General features: G+C 40.2%; 1 long non-coding RNA gene across 2 annotated transcripts in view; it reads right to left on the minus strand.

The window, feature by feature from the left end:
* Positions 1-721: 721 nt before the first annotated feature.
* Positions 722-10,423, minus strand: part of LOC107104947 — a 16,151-nt gene continuing 6,449 nt past the window's right edge. For both annotated transcript variants that reach the window (XR_001482309.1, XR_001482308.1), the window contains exon 3: positions 722-1,561. This is a non-coding gene — a long non-coding RNA (uncharacterized LOC107104947). The remainder of the gene's footprint in view (positions 1,562-10,423) is intronic.

Below are 10,423 nucleotides of genomic sequence, written 5' to 3' on the forward strand. Positions count from 1 at the left end.
ACGTCACGGCAATTCACTAGAGCTATAGTGAAACTGACAATGAGACAATCCACATGTATCGGTCACATCATTAAATCAAACGCTGTGTGTCCCAGGGCCCTGGCAGAATTACATGAAGTAAAAATGGAGCTATTTTGCTGAAGCAGCAGGAAAATTAAGGTGAGCAGGGGGGCGGATTTTGAAGAGTGGTCTGGCGCACCTTTGTGCAGCAGAACGCATGAGCGAAAATCCTCCTGAGCGGGAATTGTGCGGCGCTCCGCTCTGTTCACATGCTCTGACGTATGCTAGCATTTTTTTTATTTTTTTTGTACATAGGCATATGCTGGCTAAATTGCTAAATTGCTGCTCTGTGTGCTCCCATAAGGGAGCACACAGAGCAGGCACTTATGCCGCAATTTAATCCGTCTTGTGATCAGATACATACAAACCACAAAATATTAATCAGTTATCACTAGGGGTGTAAATAATAATCGTTTTGTATCGATGCATCGATCCAACAGCCGACGATCCAATGCATCGACACGTCCGCAAGAGAATCGATTCATTTTTTTTTTTTTTCCCCCTCCGGTGTATTTATATCCATTTGCTCCTGGGCGTAATCCTCCCGTGCTGCGGTGGCGCTAAACCTATTTTGCCCTCCTACCTCGCTTCCTGGTTATACTCTTACAGCAGTCTTAAGATCACTCATTGCACAGTCAGGTGGTTGAAGCTTTCATCCACTTTTATTAAAACATTTTGCAGGCATCAGTTTCAAAAGGAGCCATTTTCTTAGACACAATGAATTGTAAACCTTTCTAAAGTTGTACAAATTTCATGAAAGCACAAAGACCATTATGAATTTTTTCTAAAATGTTTGTCATGTGACTCTTAAATTGTGTATTCTTTTTGTAAATAAAACAGAGCACACCAAATGTTTTCAGATAGTGAATAAATTGGTTAATTTTAGTGTGAGCTAAGATAAACCGTCTTCCTTTTTTGGAAGCTGGTGTCTATGAAAAAAATTTGTATTTATCCATCAAAGAGAGACGAACAAACGTTTGCCTCTCGACCAACGAAAACACACAGACATGAAATCCGCTTTAGCTCAGCCTCGGTGAATAAATTAAATAAACTCCTCTGAAACACGTAATGATTTGCATTGAAGAGGATGGTTTTCATTTGGGCCGACGGGTCTTGGGTTTCCCCTCCGTCGCGGCTGTAAAATGGAGAGATGTTTCCTGGAGTGCGCGTGAAACCAGTTCAAACCGTGTTTTGACTGCAGCCTGCTGTTTTACCATCTCCCCATGGTTTGGACACAGAGCCCAGTCTCCACCCTTGCTTGCTTGTATGCGTGTGTATATATTTAGAAGTCATCTGTTAATGATGCGTTCTGGCAGTTCCTGCTGTTTTAAGGGTCTTCCCGTGGCTTGGACAAAGTGTCGAGTCTGTCTCTATTCAGTGTATCTTCGTCTGTGTTAGCTCGTGTGTTTCTGAGAGTCCCTGCTGTTTGATGGCCGTCCTGTTTGGGTTCTATCCACTGATTTCATTATGGCTCTGCAGCTTTCTGTCTCCTCAACAGTTCCTAAAACAGGAAAGAAACAAAATGGTTTGTACAAACAGAATCATCAAAAGGGATGTTTTTTTCACCATTTAACATCAAATCGAAATGAAACTGTACATATTTAGTTGAATTATGATTGCTAATATTAATTCTGATTGCAAAATCTGCCTTTATTTGATCTGGAAGTCCCACTGAGATCAGAATCTGTTTTACAAAGAAGTAACGTTTTGTGGATAGCAGCCATAAAAATCATCTAACAATATAAACTATCATGATTAAAATTGACCAAAAGTAAAAACAAAACTAATATAAAAACAAAACTGCTTGAAAGTAATATCTGCCCCTTTATATTAAAGTGGGAAATATTAAATCAGACACTTTAACCTGAGCATTTAGTGGTATAGTTTATTTCGTCAACCATACTTATGTGGGGTTTCGTTGACGATTTAAACCGCACATTGAGCCTTGTTCTGCTGGCGGTTTCTCCTGTTAAAAGGGAGTTTTTCCTCTCCACTGTCGCTGCAAGCATGCTTAGTGTAAGGGATTGCCTTCAAGTCAATACGTCGATTGAATCAAGTAGTTTTCCTTAGATAGAAAACTTTGAATCGATCTGGTGAACTGGAAAGTGCCTTGAGATGACATGATGTGAATAGGCGCTATAGAAATAAGCTGAATTGAATTGAAATTGAACTATGGAAAATGTAAACAATGGAGCAGCTGAATGAAAACCAAGCTAAATGCAAAAAAACAAACCAAAAAAAACAAACTTAACCACTACAGGAACCATTAAATACAAAAACATATGGATGAGAACACAGCGTCAATTTAAAATTTCAAAATAGTGTGGATAAGCTTCATTAAGCTGTATTATAAGAATGTACAAATCTGATGAAATAAATAGGGTTATTAAATCATCCATCTCAGCTGTAATTATTGTAACAACACCTCCAAATATCCTGGAACTGACTGTACAAGTTTCAAAGTTTCTCTCAACTCTGGTCAATGATGCAGGAGCGCCAGAGAGAGTAGAGCCCAAACTATTCCAAAAATTCAAAGAATGAGATGCAGATTTACTATCCTTCCATCAGACATAATGCACAACAGGGGTATAAGTTTGCAAATCCTACAATCTTTCTGTTAAACTGGCAAGCTTCCTCTCATTTGTGATTTATTGGCATGTTTTTAGTTTGGCTTGTCAGTCGGGGACATTAAATGTGAAATGGTTTTGGAAGTTGGAGCCTCCAGAATGACTCAGTGGTCTGAAACAAATCCAGCAGCCATATAATCCAAAACAAAACTTAAATTGAGTTGTTTTTCATCAGTCTCTCTCACTTACATTGGAAATAAAAAAAATTATCTCTGGATTCAATAGAAAGGGTTTAGTGACTCCATCTAACGCATAAAAAAAAGACGGATGGAGTTTTTTTTTTTTATTACATTCCACAGCTTTTAGTTTATCTTCTTTATTCTTCCAATCGTTTCCCAGAAATATGCTTGGGTTAAAAAATGGATGTGTAATAATTTGTACTGTAAAGGTATTAAAAATGCAAATTTCAGCACGTACCTTTTTCTCAAAATCATAGTACAGATTGTTTTCGGTACACGTTGTTCCAGAAACACAAACATTGATGTATTCAGCAGTAAAAATAGATTTTTTTAGATTTTGATTTATTTTAATATTTTGTAGAAATTCTGGCAATTGAAGAATTTGATTGGAATATTTACAATAATAGCCAATGCTTGGATAAATTATGCACAACCCCCCCTCCGAAAGTATTCAAGATTCTTATTTAGGAATTTTAAACAAAGACAAAAGAGAAGTTGAGACTGGAGAATACACCTGCCATTCTATTGCTACAAGTCCATCCCTTCACCCTAAAGAGATTTTTAAATTTAAAATAAAATGTACGGTTCATTACCATACCAACTTTATTTATGAAGCACTTTATGCACCGGACAGGACCAAAGTGCTGTACACAATCATAAAATACAATAAAATTATAAAATAGAAAAAAAACGAATGTAAAATACATATTAGTATACAAAGAGAATAAAACAAAGTAAAACCTCTCAAATTGTGCCAAAAGCCAAGGAAAAAAGATGAGTCTTAAGAAGGGACTTAAAAAGGAGAAGAGGCCTGTCTTCTGTTCAGAGGCAGATCGTTCTACAGCTTAGGAGCTGCCACAGAAAAAGCACGGTCTCCTCTGAGTTTGCATTTTGTCTTTGGGACCCTCAGAAGCAACTGATCAGCTGACCCGAGGGAACGGGAGGGTGTATAAGAATGTAACAGCTCAGACAGATAAGAAGGAGCAAGGCCATTAAGAGTTTTAAAAACAAATAAAAGAATTTTAAAATCAATCCTAAAATGTACTGGCAGCCAGTGTAAGGAAGCTAAAACAGGGGAAATGTGGTCGAATTTTCGTGTACCTGTTATAAGACGTGCAGCAGCTTTTTGAACCCTCTGAAGTTGAGAAATATACAAATCACTGAGCCCTGTATAAAGTGAGTTACAGTAATCCAGCCGTGTGGTCACAAATGCATGGATCACTGTTTCGAAATGTTGTTTTGAAAGAATGGGTTTTATTTTGGCTAGCTGCCTTAAGTGGAAAAGGCTGGACTTTATAACGGCTCTGATGTGCGCTTCCATTTTAAGACCAGCATCCATCTTAGCCCCTAAATTAGTAATAACCGGCTTAACGTACTGAGCAAAGGAGCCAAGACTAGTCACGGAATCAGCAGTGGATCTGCCAAAGATCATTACCTTCTTTAGGTAGGAGTTTACATTCTTTAGAGGTAAGTATATCTGTGTGTCATCTGCATAGCAGTGAAAGGCAATCCCATGTTTTCTAAAAATAGAGCCGAGAGGAAGAAGGTAAAGTAAGAAAAGGAGCAGGCCTTGAACTGAGCCCTGTGGGACACCACATGACAGTGGAGCAGAGGGGGACCTATGGCCATCAAGACAGACACAAAAAGTACGTTCAGCCAAATATGATCTAAACCAATCTAGAGCTATGTGACCGATGACCACCCACTGTTCCAGACGGGAAAGTAAAATGACATCATCAACTGTATCAAAAGCAGATGATAAATCCAACAACGCCAAAACAACAACGTCACCTGAATCAGTTTCATTCACAGTGCACCATATCCCTAGCAACCTTGTGTGCACGCAAATATTGAAAGACAAAGAGATGGGCCCCTACAGAGGTGTACAGGTCCAACCGGACCCAAAGGTGGTCGTCGGGGGTTACTGTCCTGCAGGTTTTAGAGGTTTCCCTTCATGACCACAGCTGATTCTAATAACTGCAGCTTAGCAAATGCCTGGTAATTGGCTATCACTGGAAATCAGCTGTGCTGAAGCAGGCAAACCTAGGCTGTTTTGTACTCGTTTTGCGTTGAATGTGGTGATGTCACCTGTAAGTCGTGTGCTCGTGAAACGTCATTAGCCCCAGCACCGTTCCAATTCACAAAAACACAAGACCAAGAACGGACAAAGTCCCCGAATGTTGTTCTCATTCCTCCCTCTTTACCCAGCATGCATCTGAGCAGATTTGTCAGTTCCCCAGACTGACAGCTCTCCCAGCATGCACTGCGTCATCACCAGCTTCCAGGTTAGTGATCAAAGACCTCACAGTGTCAAGTTAAAAGTTCTTTTCTGTTGCTGTTGTTCTATAAAAGTACGTTTGAAGATCATTTGAGGCGAGAACATAATACCTTTAAGTGACACTATATGGCCCATTTACTGATTTAGTGTGTAATAATAAAAAAAGAAGTTCAGATGTTGAGAGTACCATGGCAACCAGCGGACCTCCGAGGGTAATAGCAGCCAGGGCTAACATTAGCAGATCTACAGCAGCCCGCTTCTGCATAGCCGCGTGTCAAGGCTCTGATGGAGGTTTGATTAAATTGTTTGGCAAAACGTTCATTTAATTTGTGTTTATCTGACTATATTAATCATTATTCATTCCAGTAAATGAAAAAAAGTCAGAATGTATTATTATCTAGTGAATATTAATAACAGGAGGTTAAATGCAGCTCCAGATAAGCTTTGAACGTGTTGACGTTGTCAGTACGCTCCTGTTCTAATTGACCCAGATTTATGCAGCATGCTCCTGTTCTCCCAGAGTTCATACTTCCTGTGTTCTTGTCAAGAACATACTTGGCGAGGACACAAGTTCATACTTGGGTTCTTGTGAATTGTGAAGCGGCCCAAGTGCTCTCAGTAAAATGTGGCTGAAAGTTCTTGGCAGAAACTACAAAAAATGGTGACCGCAGTTGTTCTGGCTGTGAAGCTTCTTTATAGGGTCAGACAAGCCAACACAGGAAACAGCAAAGAAAAGAAATGATGTTTAAATCACATTGGAGTTGTTTTGATATATGTAGAGAATCAAGTTGTATCTGGATTCACCTTAACTATTCAGCTGCTGGGATCATTCCTCACCGCAGAGTCATGATCCATGTCTGTCAGTGTTTTATTATCCTTGTGCCTTTGTAAACTCCCAATAATCCAAGTCATAGAAACACAAGACACTCTCAAATCGGAGTAAATAATAATTGAACTTTATTTATCACACATTGGAGAAATTTACCTGTGAATCCCATCCCCTTGGGGAGCAGTGGGCTGCCTTCATGGGGCACCCAGGGAGCAGTGTGGGGTTAAGGGTCTTGCTCAAAGAGCAAGAGTTGCAGTTTTTGGGAGTTGGGCTCGAACTCAGAACCTCAGGATTCCAAGCTCTATGCCGTAACCGCTAGGCCACCACTCCCCAATGCAAGCACCTGGACCCTCACTTGGTTATTCAGACACCTATTTAGGAGTCATCGCTGCACTTTATAAATGGAAATGTTCCTTTCACTGCTAAGCTACACTTTCACTAGTGAAAACCTGTATGGATCGAAATTTTGTTTTGTATACACTCTGTTTATACAAAATGACAATAAAGTTTGTCTAAGTATGAGACGAGAGGGACACAAAACAGAGAACATAACAAAAAGAGGACAACAGATGACCAAAATAAACATAATAAAAGCTTTAAAAGCAGCGGGTATCACTTAGATATCAATGTGCGTCAAACTCAAACCCAATGGTGATCGCACAATAACAGGGTGGTATATATCTGTAGCTGCAGCTTAGTATTAGTGTGCATCTGGGAACTCCTGGAAACAAACTCCTGTGATATGTATGCATGGGCGTGCTCCTGTGTAAAGGATTTACAAAAAGATTCTACGGAAGGAAAATATGCTTAACAGCAGGTGTGGGTGGCCCCAGACTTGAGAATATTTAATTAATGGCAATACTGTTTGAGACAAGTCACAGATTTTAAAAGTCTCTTTAAAACTTCTTGTTAGGAATCCAGTTTGTGTGGGTTGTGTTTTTGTGTTGTTCTCTCCCTCCACCACCAGGTGGCGCCCTGTTCTCGTTGGTCCTCCCACACACCTGCGGCTGGTTGGCTCATCACTGAGGACTATTTGAACGGTGGACTGCCACTACCTCGACGCCAGAGTGTTTGCCAGTTTTGGGTACTCTAGCCAAACTGAGTTTAGCAGAGTCTAACTGAGTCTTTGTCTCCCTGAGCCTAACCTTGTCTTTGCCCTTTCAGCAGGAAGCCTTCCTACAAGCTGGATGTTTGGCCTTCTTCCCCTGGAAGGATTGTTTGAGTTTCACACTGAGCAGGGGATAAACCTCCACAAGTTCCGTTCAAATCCTCCTGGATTTCCAGGGTGACAGTCCGCTCAATAGCTCCTCAGGATCCAAGCAAGTCTAAAACCTGTCCGCCCTCCAATGAGCCTCTACCTCTGGATAAATCCACACTAACTGGATTCTGGGAAAAAAGGTCTGCTCCACTAACGTGAGTGCTGTTTTCTCTGTCTCTCCAGCCATCGCTCAAAGTTCCCACGGATCCTTCCCTCTTCCAGTTACGGTTTACCAGCACACTGAGTTTCCTGAATCCACCCCCCGCTGACGTTAGCAATAAACCTGTTTAAAACTTTTACCCTGGTTTTCTGAGTGGTTTACTGCATGTGGGTCAGATCTCAGTTCTTAAATATCAAGCTCCCTTGTTAAGACCTGGATCCTTTACCTCACAGACACCATTAGTCCCTTTCTTCGTGTTTTAACAAGGCTTCAAAAAAGATAAGAATCTTGAGAAATGGAGATGAACATAAAAAAAACAGAAATCATCAAGTCATGCAGGATCTTAATGGTGCACACCAATTCTACCTCATTAAACAACCCCCCATCTTTTCTTTTCTGCAACAGCCTTCTAAGTATAAGGTTAAAATGTCCGTTCCGAAAGAGAACAACAAAGCACATGGCAAACTGGCATCTCCAGCCATGCTGCAAAATAAAAGACATGCAGTAGCTAAATATTAAATAATGAACTCTATATCATAGCCACCTCTTCTAGAATGCATTGTAAAATTAACCATTAATAATTAAGGCTGGGCATACACTGTACGATTCTGTCAATTGTTGCACACAATGCAGCTCACACTGTACAACGAAACCTCAGGGTTTAAAAGTTCACAGCTCACCATGTTTGTTCTCACACTGTGCGACCCGACGCTCTGATGCGGTCTATCTGCTCACACTGTACGTCTAAAAACCACCTTGGACTCCGCAGTGAGATGGCGCTACTCGGACTCATCTATCAGGAAGTCAAACGAGTAGAATACTGTAGGAATATGAAAATTGTCTCCTTTCCACCAGCTCCTTAGACTGCTCTCTTCACACCTGCTCCCCATCTGCTCGTTAGTCCTCTCTTTGTTCAGTCAGCCATAAATACTCTCCTTGTGCAGTTCCTCTGAGCCGGTTCCTCGTCTAACTTTGTCTAACTCCGTCTTACCTCGTCGTGAATGTTTGCCCCCGAGGTCCCCATGCTTCTGGTTTGTTTTTCTTTTTTCTTGTTGGATTTTTTAGATTCCTGCCTCTGTTGTTTATGAACCACTCTTTAAATCTACAAGAAACTCACCTCTGCCTCCCTGCCTCTGCATTTGGGTCTTCAAACCACAACCAAACCCTGACAGTCCCCTCCCTTACATGAGAGGTAATGTCAATCTCCACACATTTATATGTCATTGCACTCACCTGTTTTTCTGTTTATCCTAATAGAATTTAAGTCTGTGTTTCCTGTTTTCCTTTCTGTCCTGGTCTCCTGTCTATGTCCTGCATCCCGTTCACATCTAATGGCTATCATCCTGGTTTATTCATGTATGCTGATGAAGATTCTCAGTCATCCAGGTCATAGTCATTCCGTAAAAGTTTAAAAAACGATCCACTGGACTTGGTTTTCAAAATTTGAAGCAATTTTTGCTTCCCCTCCAGGAGCCTGTAGCCTGTTAGCCTGTAATATCTGAATTTCAGATATAACAGCCTAACAATGGAACCAAACGACCCTCTCGTCGGTTTCAATTTGCATGTTTCCAAGCAATACAAGGCTTTGTCTATATAAAGATTCAAACTCACTGCAGATCCAGACATTTGAATTGAGAAAACTCCCTGGAGGGGAAGCCAAACGTCTTCAAATCTTGGAAACCAAGTCCAGTGGATTGTTTTTTTTAAACTTTTCTGGAATTTATTCATGTATGTTGGTGTTTTTATTAACTTCATCATGCTCCTGCTGATGTGCTGCTGCTTCAGTCCTTTCGTCACAGTAAACCCTGACATAGAGCAAACCAGATCAGCTTGCCTGATGCTGTGCAGCTTTCTAGGCTGGTTGTATACAGGCAGCAGGATTTGGACCTCCCCTGATTTCTTCTCAAGTAAAGTTGTTTACATTTAGCTTGAAGTTGTTCCTGCTAAGAATGTAGCTAAGTTATAACACATCTTTGCTCCAGTTCCTTTCTCCATCGCATCACAGCTAAAACGTAACCTGTACCTGTTGCCTTGGAGTCCAATCTGTTTTTGTTGGGTTTGCTTTTCAAAGCTGCGCAAAAATGTTTTAACACGATTCTTTTTTATTGTTAACAATTAATATAATCAGTGGATCATTTAAGATACCAACAACCACATATAGGTAGTGATTTTCTGGAACTTATGAAACCCGACTCACTTCTTTTTTCCTATATCAGCAGACTGCTGCATTTTAAGCCGGTTAAACTTAAAAAAATGTTTTAAGTTGGATTCATGTTTGTAAGAAAAACTCTGCGGAAAATAAGGACTTTTCTTTCTCGGCTCTTTTCCAAACCAAATTTCTGGTATGTTGTTCTGAGATGGTCAGACATAGAGACCACCCGACATGTTTCTGTGTAATCACTGCGAGATCTGACCACATTATCCAATACTTCAGCAGGGAGATACTTGGAAAACATATCTAGAAGCTCATGTTTCACACCTTTTTTTGTAAAAATGCAGAGCAAGTGCTGTACAGCAGCTTTGCCATCCCTGAGAATAAGTTTATCAGAGCTTCCTTTCAGGTAGAAATATCTCTGAAATCTATGATAACACTGAGAGCTCCCAGCACAGCAAATAATAATGCATTTGAGATGAAAATCACCACTGATGCTAAAATCCTTGCTAGGATTGTTTTATTTATTTATTTTTGTTTTGTCAGTGAAACCAGCGACGCCAAACCATCGAGATCTAATTTATAAACTTCTGCAGAAAAACCATTAATCCTAAACTAACGCTGGTTTTATTAGTTAGTGAGTGGAATTGACTTATTTATCTCATTTATCATACCTCTAATGTTAAACCAGCCTTAATAGTTAAAGGAAAAGTCCAGAATGATCATTGGATCATTATTTATACCTAAAACAAATACGCAGTGATTGAATGTTTTTAGCATTAATCAGTAAAAAAAAAAAATTTAATACATTTTTGTTGCAATCACTGAGTCTGGGAGCGGCCATTTTTGCCCAAATATAGTAACCCCTCCCTCCTGCCAT

This window comes from Cyprinodon variegatus, unplaced genomic scaffold, assembly GCF_000732505.1.
Source record: "Cyprinodon variegatus isolate N-32 unplaced genomic scaffold, C_variegatus-1.0 Scaffold1971, whole genome shotgun sequence".
Lineage (NCBI taxonomy): Eukaryota > Metazoa > Chordata > Actinopteri > Cyprinodontiformes > Cyprinodontidae > Cyprinodon > Cyprinodon variegatus.